Source organism: Alosa pseudoharengus, unplaced genomic scaffold (genome assembly GCF_046254945.1).
Source record: "Alosa pseudoharengus isolate Yale_2024_CS ecotype anadromous, Long Island Sound unplaced genomic scaffold, YU_APseudo_1.1 YU_APseudo_1.1_scf_10, whole genome shotgun sequence".
Taxonomy (NCBI): domain Eukaryota; kingdom Metazoa; phylum Chordata; class Actinopteri; order Clupeiformes; family Clupeidae; genus Alosa; species Alosa pseudoharengus.
The window spans coordinates 19,840,754-19,853,585 of record NW_027468565.1 but is presented as its reverse complement, the minus strand read 5'-3'; positions in this window follow the sequence as shown (position 1 = coordinate 19,853,585).

Here is a 12,832-nt window from a genome sequence, read left to right as displayed (position 1 = left end):
ATAAGGAAGACGCAAATCTGTTCCAGAATCACTGTTTATCATATTTAATGACATAACATTGCTATAGCTTTGTAAAAGGTTTTGATGAAAGTGGCATAGCTTCTCTGCTATACTAACTATTCGACCGTGATAATCTACACGATAAATTCCGTGCATCAAAGCAGACTGGAACATTCATGTCTAGTAGTATTCATGCACGCCAGCTGTTTACTGTCTTTAAAGCATCAGGTGCGTCTGTCTAATTCTCAAACAGCAGAATGCTTAAATGCTATGTTAAGCTACAAGTAGGCCTAGGTCAATGTATAACATTAGCTTGGGATGTTTTTACAGTAAGCATTGGTAGTTGTGAAAGCAGCTGCATCCCTTCTGAATATCAAAATATGGAAATGCTAAAATATCTTTTCTTTCTCCCTCAAGGTGCTTTGCTTAAATTTCTCAGCCCTCAGGCTCTTCCTAAGGATACCTCCACTGATGAAGATGGCCTGAAAGGTTAATCTTATGTGTGTGTGTGTACTTGTATTTATGTTGGATCTTTAAATTGCTATACAACCTGCACTCTTTGAACAATGCATCCTTTTTCTGCATAAGATGGCAGTGTTTTATTTTCTCACTTTGTGAGAACTGAAACATGTTAATGTGAGTGTGTGTGTGTGTGTTTAAGTATGTTGGATTTAGTTATTGTGCACTTTTTTACATGTATATTGGATTTTATGGTACGGTGGTGTTTTTGCAAATGTTCAAAACTAATGCACAGTATATATATATATGCAACTGCAGTATTGCACTGTCAAACTTTTGTATTTATATAAACTGTGGGTGAACTTAAACTGTATGGCTATGCAGTGGTTCCTGTAGGCTTTGCGTGCGGTGGGGGGGGGGCCTCCATGTCCATTTTGCTTGGGGCCCCCAAATTCCTTGAAATGGCCCTGCTGGTGGTCTTTTTTGGTGATGCTGGTTATGTTATCCTCCCATTTTTAAAGAGGATGATATTGTTGGGCCTAAAAACCTAAAACTGTCCACACAATCCACCACCTCTCCATTGATGCACAAGGGCTGAGACGCCTTCCCACTTCTGCGGAAGTCCACCACTAGCTCCTTAGTTTTGGAGACATTTAGCTCTAAGTTGTGGATGGAACACCATTCAATAAGTGAGAGGACCTCATTTCTATAGGCAGCTTCATCACCCCGCGAAATCAGCCCCACCACTGTTGCATCATCTGCAAATTGAACATTTTAACAGAATCAGTGTGTGATGTGCAGTCGTTTGTGTACAGCGAATATAGAAGAGGTGATAAAACACAGTAGGAAGTCCAAAATCCAGTGACATAAGGAATTATGGACCCCCATTTGTTGGAGAATCTGAAAAAGTTTGCTGGGTAAAATTGTATTAAAAGCAGAGCTGTAATCTATAAAGAGGACCTTTGCATAGTTGCCTGGGGCCTCCAGGTGCTGTAGAATGGAGTGGAGACATAAGGATACAGCATCCTCAACGGACCTGTTTGCCCTGTATGCAAACTGGCAGGGGTCTTGCCTGACCACTTTGGACAGATGTTTACATACTATGCTCTCAAAGATTTTCATTATAACAGATGTTAGGGCTACAGGTCTGTAGTCATTCAGGCAACTAATGCTGGGTTTCTTGGGCACAGGGATATATAACACATGTAGAGGACATTTAGACAGTTAGACATGTTCATGCTGGATCGACTGCAGATCCTCATATTACTCATTGAACTAAGGAGCTGCAGAGAGGTTTGTATAGTTGCTATTCACTCTACGCTCCTCTCTCTCTCTTTCTCTCTTGAAAAGGATTATTGCCTGCAGAACAAGAAGGTACTATAATTTGATTTCTATTCTCAGTAGTGTTTGAGTGCATGCCCAATATTATGAACACACAAAGCTTCCTGGCAGGACTCTTATCAAATATGCATTGCTCCATTATTATTTATATTAGCCTGGAAATTAGAAGTCCTACCATCTCTAGGAGTTTGCTCCATCCAGCAAACGAAATGACATCCCTGCATTGTAAATGCTACTTGAAAAATGTTCTAAAATGTCTTCACTCCTCTGTTAGCATTTTCTTAGATGTTGATATTGACACCATATACCTGTTGTGTTTTTACACTGATTTGTCAGGGCATTTACAGAATATCAGATTCATATTCACATTTACACATGATGTGTCCAAATGTGCAGGTGAGAACCAGACCCTGGTGGCTTAGATGGGAGGTTTGACACACACGGCCCTGCTGGAAGAATATCGCCATCTCAAAATTGTTTCAGTGAGATGTACAGAATGCAAAGAAATACAGCAAAAAAAACTGATTTGTGGGTGAAGCCCATTTCATGACAAATACAGTATGCTGCTGAAAGTCCACTCATGGCTTGCACCCTTACCCCTAGACATGATACATGTGGATTTGTTTACAAACCGGCAAAGATAATCTACGGGTGCCAAATGACAAGGTAATATTACCCAATTTCATCCAAATGGCAGGCTATTGCACTGTTGCTGTAAAGTAATTCACGATTCTCCGGGTCTCTGGAGAATTGTAAGGCTAGTAGGGTTTGACTAGGAAGGCGCGCCCTTCTCCATTTCAAGTTAGTTTACCATCTAAATGACTTCAAAGCTGTTGTATTAAGATGCCTCTAGCTTCAGTGTTTTAGATGTAAATTTAAATTTACTTCTAAATACTATTAAACTGTTTTTCGGATTTCTCCAGTTGATTGTACAACAATTTAAATAGACTAGAGTAATGTCCCACCTGTTAACTGAGGTTACTGTATTGTATGTGGATTTTGCTAAATTTCTTCAGCTATAAGGTTAACACAGGAATGCACTCCTTCTCTTCGTTCTTCTTTATGATTAGAGCCTGATCTGACTCCGAGTCGTTGGGCTCTTGGGCACTGTGGTTAATACACGGATGCAGTCAACACACGGTTTGGTTTAGTTTCTAATTTGCATAAAATACTGTTCAACAATTTGCACGATGCGGGAAATAAATGAAATATCACTACACTATACTATGTGTGTTATGTGATTCTTCTTAGTGGATGAAGGTGACTTTTGAATACTTGGCAGTCATGTTTTGACAGGTGTACCGTTTTAGGAATAATTTGACAAAAAATAACACAGCTACTGTAGTTCACTTGTGTCCTGTGAAGTGTGCACCTGTCTAGGCCCTCTGGCCCCGAGTCACCTCCATTCTGTTGTATGATGTCAGCATGGTTCTTGTGAGGCAACACATTAATGGGGCACAACTCCTGATTTGTGCTGCACTTCCTTTGTGAGATTATGAAGCCTATACCTCAATGCTCCTTTTTCTATCAACATGTCGCTTTGGGCGCATGCGCACGCGGCGACCGGCAGGAAAAGTTTGGCTGTCAATGTTTTAATCGTGTTTTATTGTTTTACGTCTGTTGTATCTGGGATAATAACATCCCAAGTGACTTTAACTGTGCACGGTGCTTTTGATTGAAGCGACATGGATCTTTTTCGCGTCGTATCGCTATTTCTGCTATCTTTTCTGTTTTACCTGGATAACATCTCTGCCTGCCCGGCCAGGAGGCAATACAGCAGAAGTGAGCTGCTGCAACTCAAACAACAACTCAGGGTGCAGGGTGTTCATCCTTTACACCAACATGTGCCGCAGCAGCAGGGAAGACAGATTTATTTTAAAGTATGCAGATGCAGATTACTGTCATCGTAAGCCTGCTACAAGGAAATGAAACAGGTCATGGTCCAGTTGTCCAGGATTTTGTAGACTGGTGTGACAGGTCCTTTCTACAGATGAACATTTCCAAAACATGTGTATAGACTTCAGGAAACTCCCCAGGGCTAAGGAAATCATCAGCATAAAGGGTCAGACAGTGGAGTGTGTTGATAAATATAAATACCTTGGGACCATCATTGACGATAAATTACATTTTGAGGCAAACTGTGAGACTGCGTACAAAAAGGGGAACCAGCGTCTAAGCTGTCCTCCTTCCACATCGACAGAAAGATGCTCATCATGTTCTACCGCTGCTTCATTGAATCAGTCATCTCTTTTAGCCTGGTGTCTTGGCTCTAGTCTAGTCGTGATTTCATGAACCCAGAAATGTTGAGTACCCTAAAGTTTTATTGCAGAAATGTCATCTATAGGCCTAGTGGGTGGAATTCAACTTGGTTGCCTAAAGTTGCACTTTGGGCAATTTGCATAATTAGCATAAATAGGCAATTAAGGCGAGGCAGTACAGGTGAATAGGGTAAAATACTTAAATAATAGATATCACCATGACACTTTCTGAGTTGATTACTTGTGTTAAGATGAGAAAAAAATGTATTGCATGTTTTTTATATTTGAATGTTTACATATGCAAATGAGGCCCTATCTCATTAAAAATGCTCTAATTTGCATACACCCAAAAGCAGATAGTGTGATAAAGCCAGGCTCAAAATTGTTTTTCCAAGGTAAACACGTATACTTGGGGTTTCCTCTCCTGCTCGCACAAAACAGTCTGCAGGTGAAGACGTGACGTGAGGCGAGAACAGGCACCTGGGAATATTCTGATGATCTGGAGAAGTGCTGATTTCATTTTCTCCTTTTGTCAATGCTGGTTCTATATTGTGAAAAGTTGACTGTACAGATATTAATAGTCCTTTTCAGTCAAATTCAGGTCTCCAAATAGATTCAGCACAAAAGAGGAGCCTATAGCTTAAGGTTCCATTAAACATTTAAAAACATCACTACTGAAAAGCTGATCTTAAAGGTGTGGTCCATTCTCTATGGCTCGGTCTGAGTCACTTAGCTTCCAACTTAGAGAACAAAGACTGTACCAACACACACTGAATGGGCAATTAACTAGAGGACCACAAGGATGTTATTTTTATTTTTAATCATATTGGATTAGAATCACAGACTGCACCTTTAAGGCATAACTAGTCCAGCACAGATCTCCCATTAAGGCCTGTGCTACACTGGGATGGTCAGGTAATGGCTGATTTGCCTTTTGTGCAGTAAGGCCTGTGCTACAGTAGGATGGTTGACCTATGGACAGACAGATTAAGAAATTAAGTGTGCCATGCAAAACTAGAAAAGCACTCAGAGAGTGCAGACCTCCGCCAAGCGAAAACATAACCGCCTCCTGGATCCAGACGGTGATCCGGATCACTCCCAAACTTTTTGAGTTATCTTGCGAACAAACAGATGAACAGACACACAGACAAACAAACAAACAAACAGACAAATAAACCCCGATGAAAACATAACCTCCTTGGCGGAGGTAATAACTATATAACAGCATGCACACACACAAACACACAGGAACTATACAATATGCAAAATAACTATATCCAGCATGCACATGTACACAAATGCACAATAACTATATACAAGAACTATATACAACATGCAAAATAGCTATATACAGCATGCACATACACACAAACCCACAAGAACTATATACAATATGCAAAATAGCTATATACAGCATGCACATACACACAAAGCCACAATAACTATATACAATATGCAAAATAACTATTTCCAGCATGCACACGTACACAAATGCACAATAACTATATACAAGAACTATATAGAACATGCAACGCGCGCGCGCACGGACACACACACACACACACTGTAAACTATATAACTATATATAGAGTGCACACACGCACACACACACACACACACACACATATTTAACAACAACCACACAATCCCACTTAATAGCCTTCACCATCTTTCCTCATTCCCTTCAGTCTCATCATCTTCTTCATCTTTATCTGAATGTATTGTAAATGGGTTGCAGCAGCGGACCTCACCCCCTTCACACTTGCAATAGTCAGTGCAACTGAGACTTGCAGCATGGCAGCTGCAGTTTCCTTTGCTGCAGGCTTTCAATGTGCTGCAGCTACAGCTGGTGACATCAAGGAAAGAAATGATGAAGATGGTGAAGGCTATTGAGTGGGATTATGTGGTTGTTGTTAAATATGTGTGTGCGTGTGTGTGTGTGCATACTGTATATAGTTATATAGTTTACAGTGTGTGTGTGCGCACGTTGCATGTTGTATATAGTTCTTGTATATAATTATAGTGCATTTGTGTACGTGTGCATGCTGGATATAGTTATTTTGCATATTGTATATAGTTCTTGTGGGTTTGTGTGTGTGCATGCTGTTATATAGCTATTACCTCCTCCAAGGAGGTTATGTTTTCATCGGAGAGGTCTACACTCTCAGAGTGCTTTTCTAGTTTTGCATGGCACACTTAATTTCTTAATCTGTCTGTCCATAGGTCAACACTGCCTCCTTACCAAGTTTCTTAAAGGTTTTTACCAACTCACCCCCCCAAGTATACGTGTTTACCTTGGAAAAACAATTTTGAGCCTGTCTTTATCACACTATCTGCTTTTGTGTGTATGCAAATTAGAGCATTTTTAATAAGATAGGGCCTAATTTGCATATGTAAACATTCAAATATAAAAAACATGCAATACATTTTTTTCTCATCTTAACATAAGTAATCAACGCATAAAGTTTCATGGTGATATCTATTATTTAAATGTTTTACCCCATTCACCTGTACTGCCTCGCCTTAATTGCCTATTTATGCTAATTATACAAAATTGCCCAAAGTGCAACTTTAGGCAACCAAGTTGAATTCCACCCACTAGGCCTATAGATGACATTTCTGCAATAAAACTTTAGGGTACTCAACATTTCTGGGTTCATGAAATCACGACTAGACTAGAGCCAAGACACCAGGCTAAAAGAGATGACTGATTCAATGAAGCAGCGGTAGAACATGATGAGCATCTTATAAGAACTCAATTCTTTTATTCAATTAATAAGCAAAATAAGAACTCCCTGAACCAAATTGTAAGGTGGGCTAGTAGGCTGATTGGAGAGCCACAGCTGAACCTGGAATCCCTACACAGTAGGCAGCTACAGAGGCTAGTTGGGTCTATCCTAGAGGATGGATCCCACCCACTATACGGTGAATTTCAGCCTCTCCCATCAGGCCGCAGGTACAAAATGCCTGTTTGTAAAACTAAAAGATACAAAGGCAGTTTTGTTCCCTCGGCTATTAGAATGTTAAATAGCACTTAGGCTACTGTTAGATTAGGCTACACACTAACTTATTGACTGCACATCCCTCTTAATCTTAATGTATTTATTTATTTATTGATTTAATCTGGTTTAGCTCTTGCATCTGCTATGATGACTTTTATTTTGCATTTTCATCTACTGAATTTTGATACTAATAATATTCATGTACATTTTTGATCTATATTCCTAGGTCTAGAGCATTGTTGTCACTGTTATGTCACTGTTTTCTGCCAATGTCGTTTAATGTCATCTATGTGTGTGTGTGTGTAAGAAACCCACTCTTTTGACCTGCAACCAAATCTACCCTTGGGTACAAATAAAGTTACCTTACCTTACCTTATGTTTTTTTTATGTCTTGCGTTGGCTCAAAAAATCATCTCAGGCCCCCCATATGTAGCCTACCTCTGCACTTCACAGAAGAGCTGATCTACTTCATGTCCTCATTGGGGCTGTTGGCTCTAGGCACTGCAAAAATTCTTACTGAGAGAGGGATTCAAAACCATGCTTTGTTCAACCCTCTCCCTCTGTGAATTTGTCACTCTGTGTGTGTGTGTGTGTGCAGGCGTGTGTGAGCCACTGCACTGATATCTTACCTCCTTGCTCAAGTTTGATGATAAATATTCTTTTGATCTCCTCCACTCCTCTATCTAGCGGCAGTTCCTCTGGCAGCTGTGCACAGGATGCTTTTCTGGGGTTGTATTCTGCTGCTGTCGCTAATAATCTCCACCTGCATTTGCTGCTGAATTATCTTGACAAAAATCATAAATGCGTTTGCATGCAAGAGCACAGAGAATTGAATCAGGTGCTGTGAAATTTCACAACTTCTCTGCCAAAAGTGCTTCACAAAAATGTGAACGTTTGTTGTACACACAGCACATTCCATTCGTCTATGGATTCATGCATGTTAGTTTAAATCTTGGAAATATATTGTGAAAAGCTCAAGAAAAATACTTTTCAGTTACATTTGTTTATGCATTATAGGGACATTATGTAGGGATTGATTGATTGTCAACATACTGGTTATCCATTTCATGGTAATTATACTCTGAATCTTAGCATTACTAAACACAGAAATGTCCAGTTCACAGATTCATGGTTTGAACATTTTTACAATTAAATCTTTGCATCCCAGATCATTTTATGACAGATAATGATAATGTATTTTAAATGAGCAGGAGCACTCATGATGAGGCATCCATTAATGTTACTATGAGCAAACATTAAATCATTTCAACTGTAGGTTTTTTTCAACTGCATTTAATTTATGTTAACTGAGCATATGTATTTTTGCATGTATGATGTCAGTAAACTCTTTCAACTTGCAAAGCTGTTTTGCCTGTGTCTCTATGAGCTTATGTATTTCTTCAACATTTAAACTGATCTAAACATGTGACATTTGCTCAGGCACTCAAAATAACGGGGAAAAGGTTATTGCTATTGATTACATCAGTAGTGGTTATTGCACACTCTTTTCAGGCACACACATAAATCAGGCACACACGCAACAATGACAGGCTCATGTCACCAATCCGGCTCCTCGGATCTAGGGGGTTGCTATCAGCAGTGCAGGGGGACGGTATTAGGGAGTATTGATTTCATCTGGTCCTGCTCCATTTCAATAAACGAAATGAATGCTGAGAGGGAACCTCGCCAATATCCCTGCATGCACATGGCCTGGCAGATGGCTTGCAGGCATTAACCTGCCTCACCAAGCCTGTCTCTCCATCCCTCTCTCTCTCTCTCTCTCTCCATCTCTCCCGCTGCTACCTCTAACTAATTGGAGTGAAGTCACAGGAGAGCGTGTCCAAATTCTGTCAGGGTTCCGATGCAATAGCACTGTGGTTCTGCTGTAGAGCGCTGATCTCGCTTCCTGATCCTGACTCAATGACCTGAGACCTGCAACGGCAATCGTCAGCCTCGCATTTTTAAAACACAGACCTCTCCGGTCTCTGTCCGAAAACAGTGAAATTGATTCTTTGGCCCAGGGTCACAAGGTACTGTATGTGAGACTCTGCAATGCCAAAACAGGGATGCCACATCGATGAAAACAAACGCACTGACGAGCAAGCAGGCGAGCGAGAACGCCCGTGTGAGCGCATAAACACCCTGGCAGCAGCGCACGGCCAGGAGCGTTAATAGCGTGAGGTGTGCCAGACTCTGTGACCTTGTCGTCTTGCTCATCGGGGGTGTGGCATCAGAACCACACCGGGCTCATGAGTTTCTCTCCGTCAGCACTTCTGGAGTTCGCTGCAGATATCTGCATTAATGAGCCACTCTCTCAGCTCACCTGCGGCCCCCGGAATCCCCCACCCCTTTACCATCCGGCGTCCGCCCAGCCTCCTCCATGAGCATCTGTGTAGACCATGCACTTTCCTGTCTGGCTCGCCACCCACTTCCTTTATCAGGCACGCGCGACTCAATACAAACACCACTGAGCAGTTTCAGTTGGAGGAAAAAGGACAACCACAATAACGCCCAAAGACAACATTTCCTCTAGATGTTATCAGTGGGTTTAATTGGGGTAGTTTATCAGTGGGGATCATATGGACAGAGGCTCATGAGGTATTTGAGGCCCTGTAACTGGGGGTATGATGAAGAGGGGAGTGTGTGTGTGTGGGTGACCGTGAATTGTTCAAGTAAGAGAGGACCCACATTGTCATGTTTGTCCAGGACCGTCTTTACAATGTTGGTCCAGGACCCACATTGTCATGTTTGTCCAGGACCGTCATTACAATGTTGGTCCAGTACCCACATTGTCATGTTTGTCCAGGACCGTCTTTACAATGTTGGTCCTGGACCAAAATGGTGGTCACTCCTGGAAGAACAAACAAAAGTGACTGTTTAGCCTATTACCAAGAAGAGACCCAATAGTTGATATAGCTTTGAAGCTCATTTAGCAATCTTGTTGCCATAGTAATTAGTGCTAATGTTAGCTGCTAGGCTAGGTAAAATACAAAAAAATAGCTTGCTATTAGGCAATACAGATCTGTCAGTTGTCGTTAGACTGATTTTTTTTCTTCCTACATTTCTGAGAAACTTGCCATGTTTAAACCTTTATACAATAAGCTGCAAAATATGTTTTCTGCTTTGTTTATTCAATCACAGTGAAGCTGGTTCAGGTCCATCATATGGAAGCTGGTCCAGGCCCATGACAGTGCAGCTGGTCCAGGTCAATCACAGGGAAGTTGGTCCAGGTCCATCATAAGGAAGTTGACCCAGGTCCATCACAGGGAAGCTGGCCCAGGTCCATCATAAGAAATAGCACTCTGCAGTCTGCACACACTCTGCTCTGGTCTGGACCCAAATTAATGGTCAATAGCATTGTGCAATGGCAGCAACGTCTGCTACACAAGCGATACATCGCTGTTTCAATTTAACTTTCTCCTCATTAATCTGTTTATACTATAATTTAAGGGGGTGGGACATGGAACAGCAGTTTAAGAAAGATAAGATTAGTAGGGGATTGACTTTTGCCATGTTAAGCTATGGAGACTGATGGAGTGTGGGTCGGTAAGAGTACTTATTTGGAAAAATATATAAGTGTCAAAAATATATATTTTTGTCATATTTGTCAATATAAATTTTGTCATATATTTTTTGTATATATTTTATTTTATATTATATTTTAAATTTTCTACAAGAGGCCAGACAACATCAGAGACTATGAAAACAGACTGCCCACCTGCACCAACACCGCAATATTTCCAGATGGAAATTATCCATGTGGGCACTGAGCACAGGACAATTTCACACACAAATGTCACTCCTTTAATCACCCTATAACAGGAAAAGAACCATGGGTTAAAGGAAAAATCACCTGCAGCACTACTAATTAGGTATATTTGATCAAATGTCCCTGTGGGAAAGCATGTAAGAAAAAAAACGCAGGGCTCTGAAGACAAGAATGTGAACACAGAAGCAACATCAGAAACAATCATTATAAGAGTCCCCTGGCGGTTCATTTAAACAAATTTGGAGGTTCATAGGGTAAGAACAAGTCAAAAACCACCGAAGAGGAGGGGACATAGACAGTCAGCTTTTAAAAAGAGAGGCTTTTTAGATCTACCACCAGGGAACTTTAGCCCCAAGAGGGCTTAATGAAGATTTTGTAATCAGACCTTTTCTGTAATATGAACTTGTAATATGGACTGTGAACAGAAAGTCTAATGAATGATTGAGCTGTATATTTTTTTCAAATCTGCATTTGTATACACTAGAGATCTGTTTTGTTCTTATATAAAGTTCTACTAATGTTTCTTATAATGTTCTTATTCATTTGTTTGGCATTAGTCACGCCACAAGCTTGCCTGCCATACCTGTAAGGGTTAATGAGTCACTGAGCTGGCTCCCCCCTATACTGTAGGCCAGGTGATTTAGATTTAGACCATGTGCAATGCCTGTGTTTGCAGTGAATCTGAGGAAGAACAATCAAGGTCATAACGTCTTGCCAAATTATGAGAAAAGAAAATCAAGAAAAGAAAATTCCAAGGAGTGTGTGGACTTTTTCCTAAACGCAACAACGCTTGTTTTTGTCCTGTATCTGGGATTGTGCACAAAGTTGTTAGAGTTAAAAGTTGTTAGAGAATGGAGCCATACACTTTTCTAAGAATCTCTGAATTTACCTCTATAGGTGTCACCAAGCCATATATAATTATTTTACAATCTCAGAGAATCATGTTTATTGGTTGCAAAAGAGTTTGGGGTAGATTGTGGAATGACAGTGGCAACATACTGTAGAATAGCATTCACAATTTATAACATTGTAACATAATGTGTCACAAAAGAACAGTTAACATCGCTATAGAGTCAGGGACATCAGTATAACTTTACCCAATATAGCCTTTAACTTTTTCTTTTTGGGTAATCTTTGAACTATTGTACAGTTGAGTCACATTTCCTATTTGGAAACAGTGGCTGATCTTGCATACATTATTTGGGGACTTGCTGACTGCAGATTTAGAAACCGATATACTGTGGTTTGTTTATGAGGCACTTTGAAGCTTGCCTAGCAATGTCCATCAATAGGGGGAAGTGAATGGACAGTGTGAGTCACATGGCAGTCCCATGTTTGAGGTGGGCTACACGCTTCACAATGACAGCAAAGAGTTGTTATCAGACATTCACTAAGACTTATTACCCAGCACCAATCTATCTAATAAAAACTTTTGGAAGTGTGTGTGCAGTATAAGTGTGTGTGTGTGTGCAGTATACGTGTGTGTGTGTGTGCAGTATACGTGTGTGTGTTTTATATACCCTCCTCAGTATGTGTGTGTGTGTGTGTGTGCGCGTTTTATATACCCTCCACAGCATGTGTGTGTGTGTGCAGTATAAGTGTGTGTGTGTGCAGTATGTGTGTGTGTGTTTTATATACCGCGAAATTTGTAATAAAAACTTTTGGAAGTGCCATTAATGATATGTTATAAAATATTATAAAATATACCCGACCGAGGACCGAATATTTTAAAATTAAATAAAGGAAAACCGAATATTGATCCTTCATTTAAATTTCCAGTATTATCGTTATGTGGTATATAGGAAGTGGAACCAAGTCAAGCAGCATGCTTGTCTTGCCGCAGAAAGCTGCGTTGTCTGATGGACAAAGCACATAACGATGACAACTCTTTGCTGTCATTGTGAAGCGTGTAGCCCACCTCACAATGATTCTGCCATTTTTATAGCTGTAACAGTAAGTGTTAACATAATGTTCCCCATACACAAAAAATATTTGAAAAATAT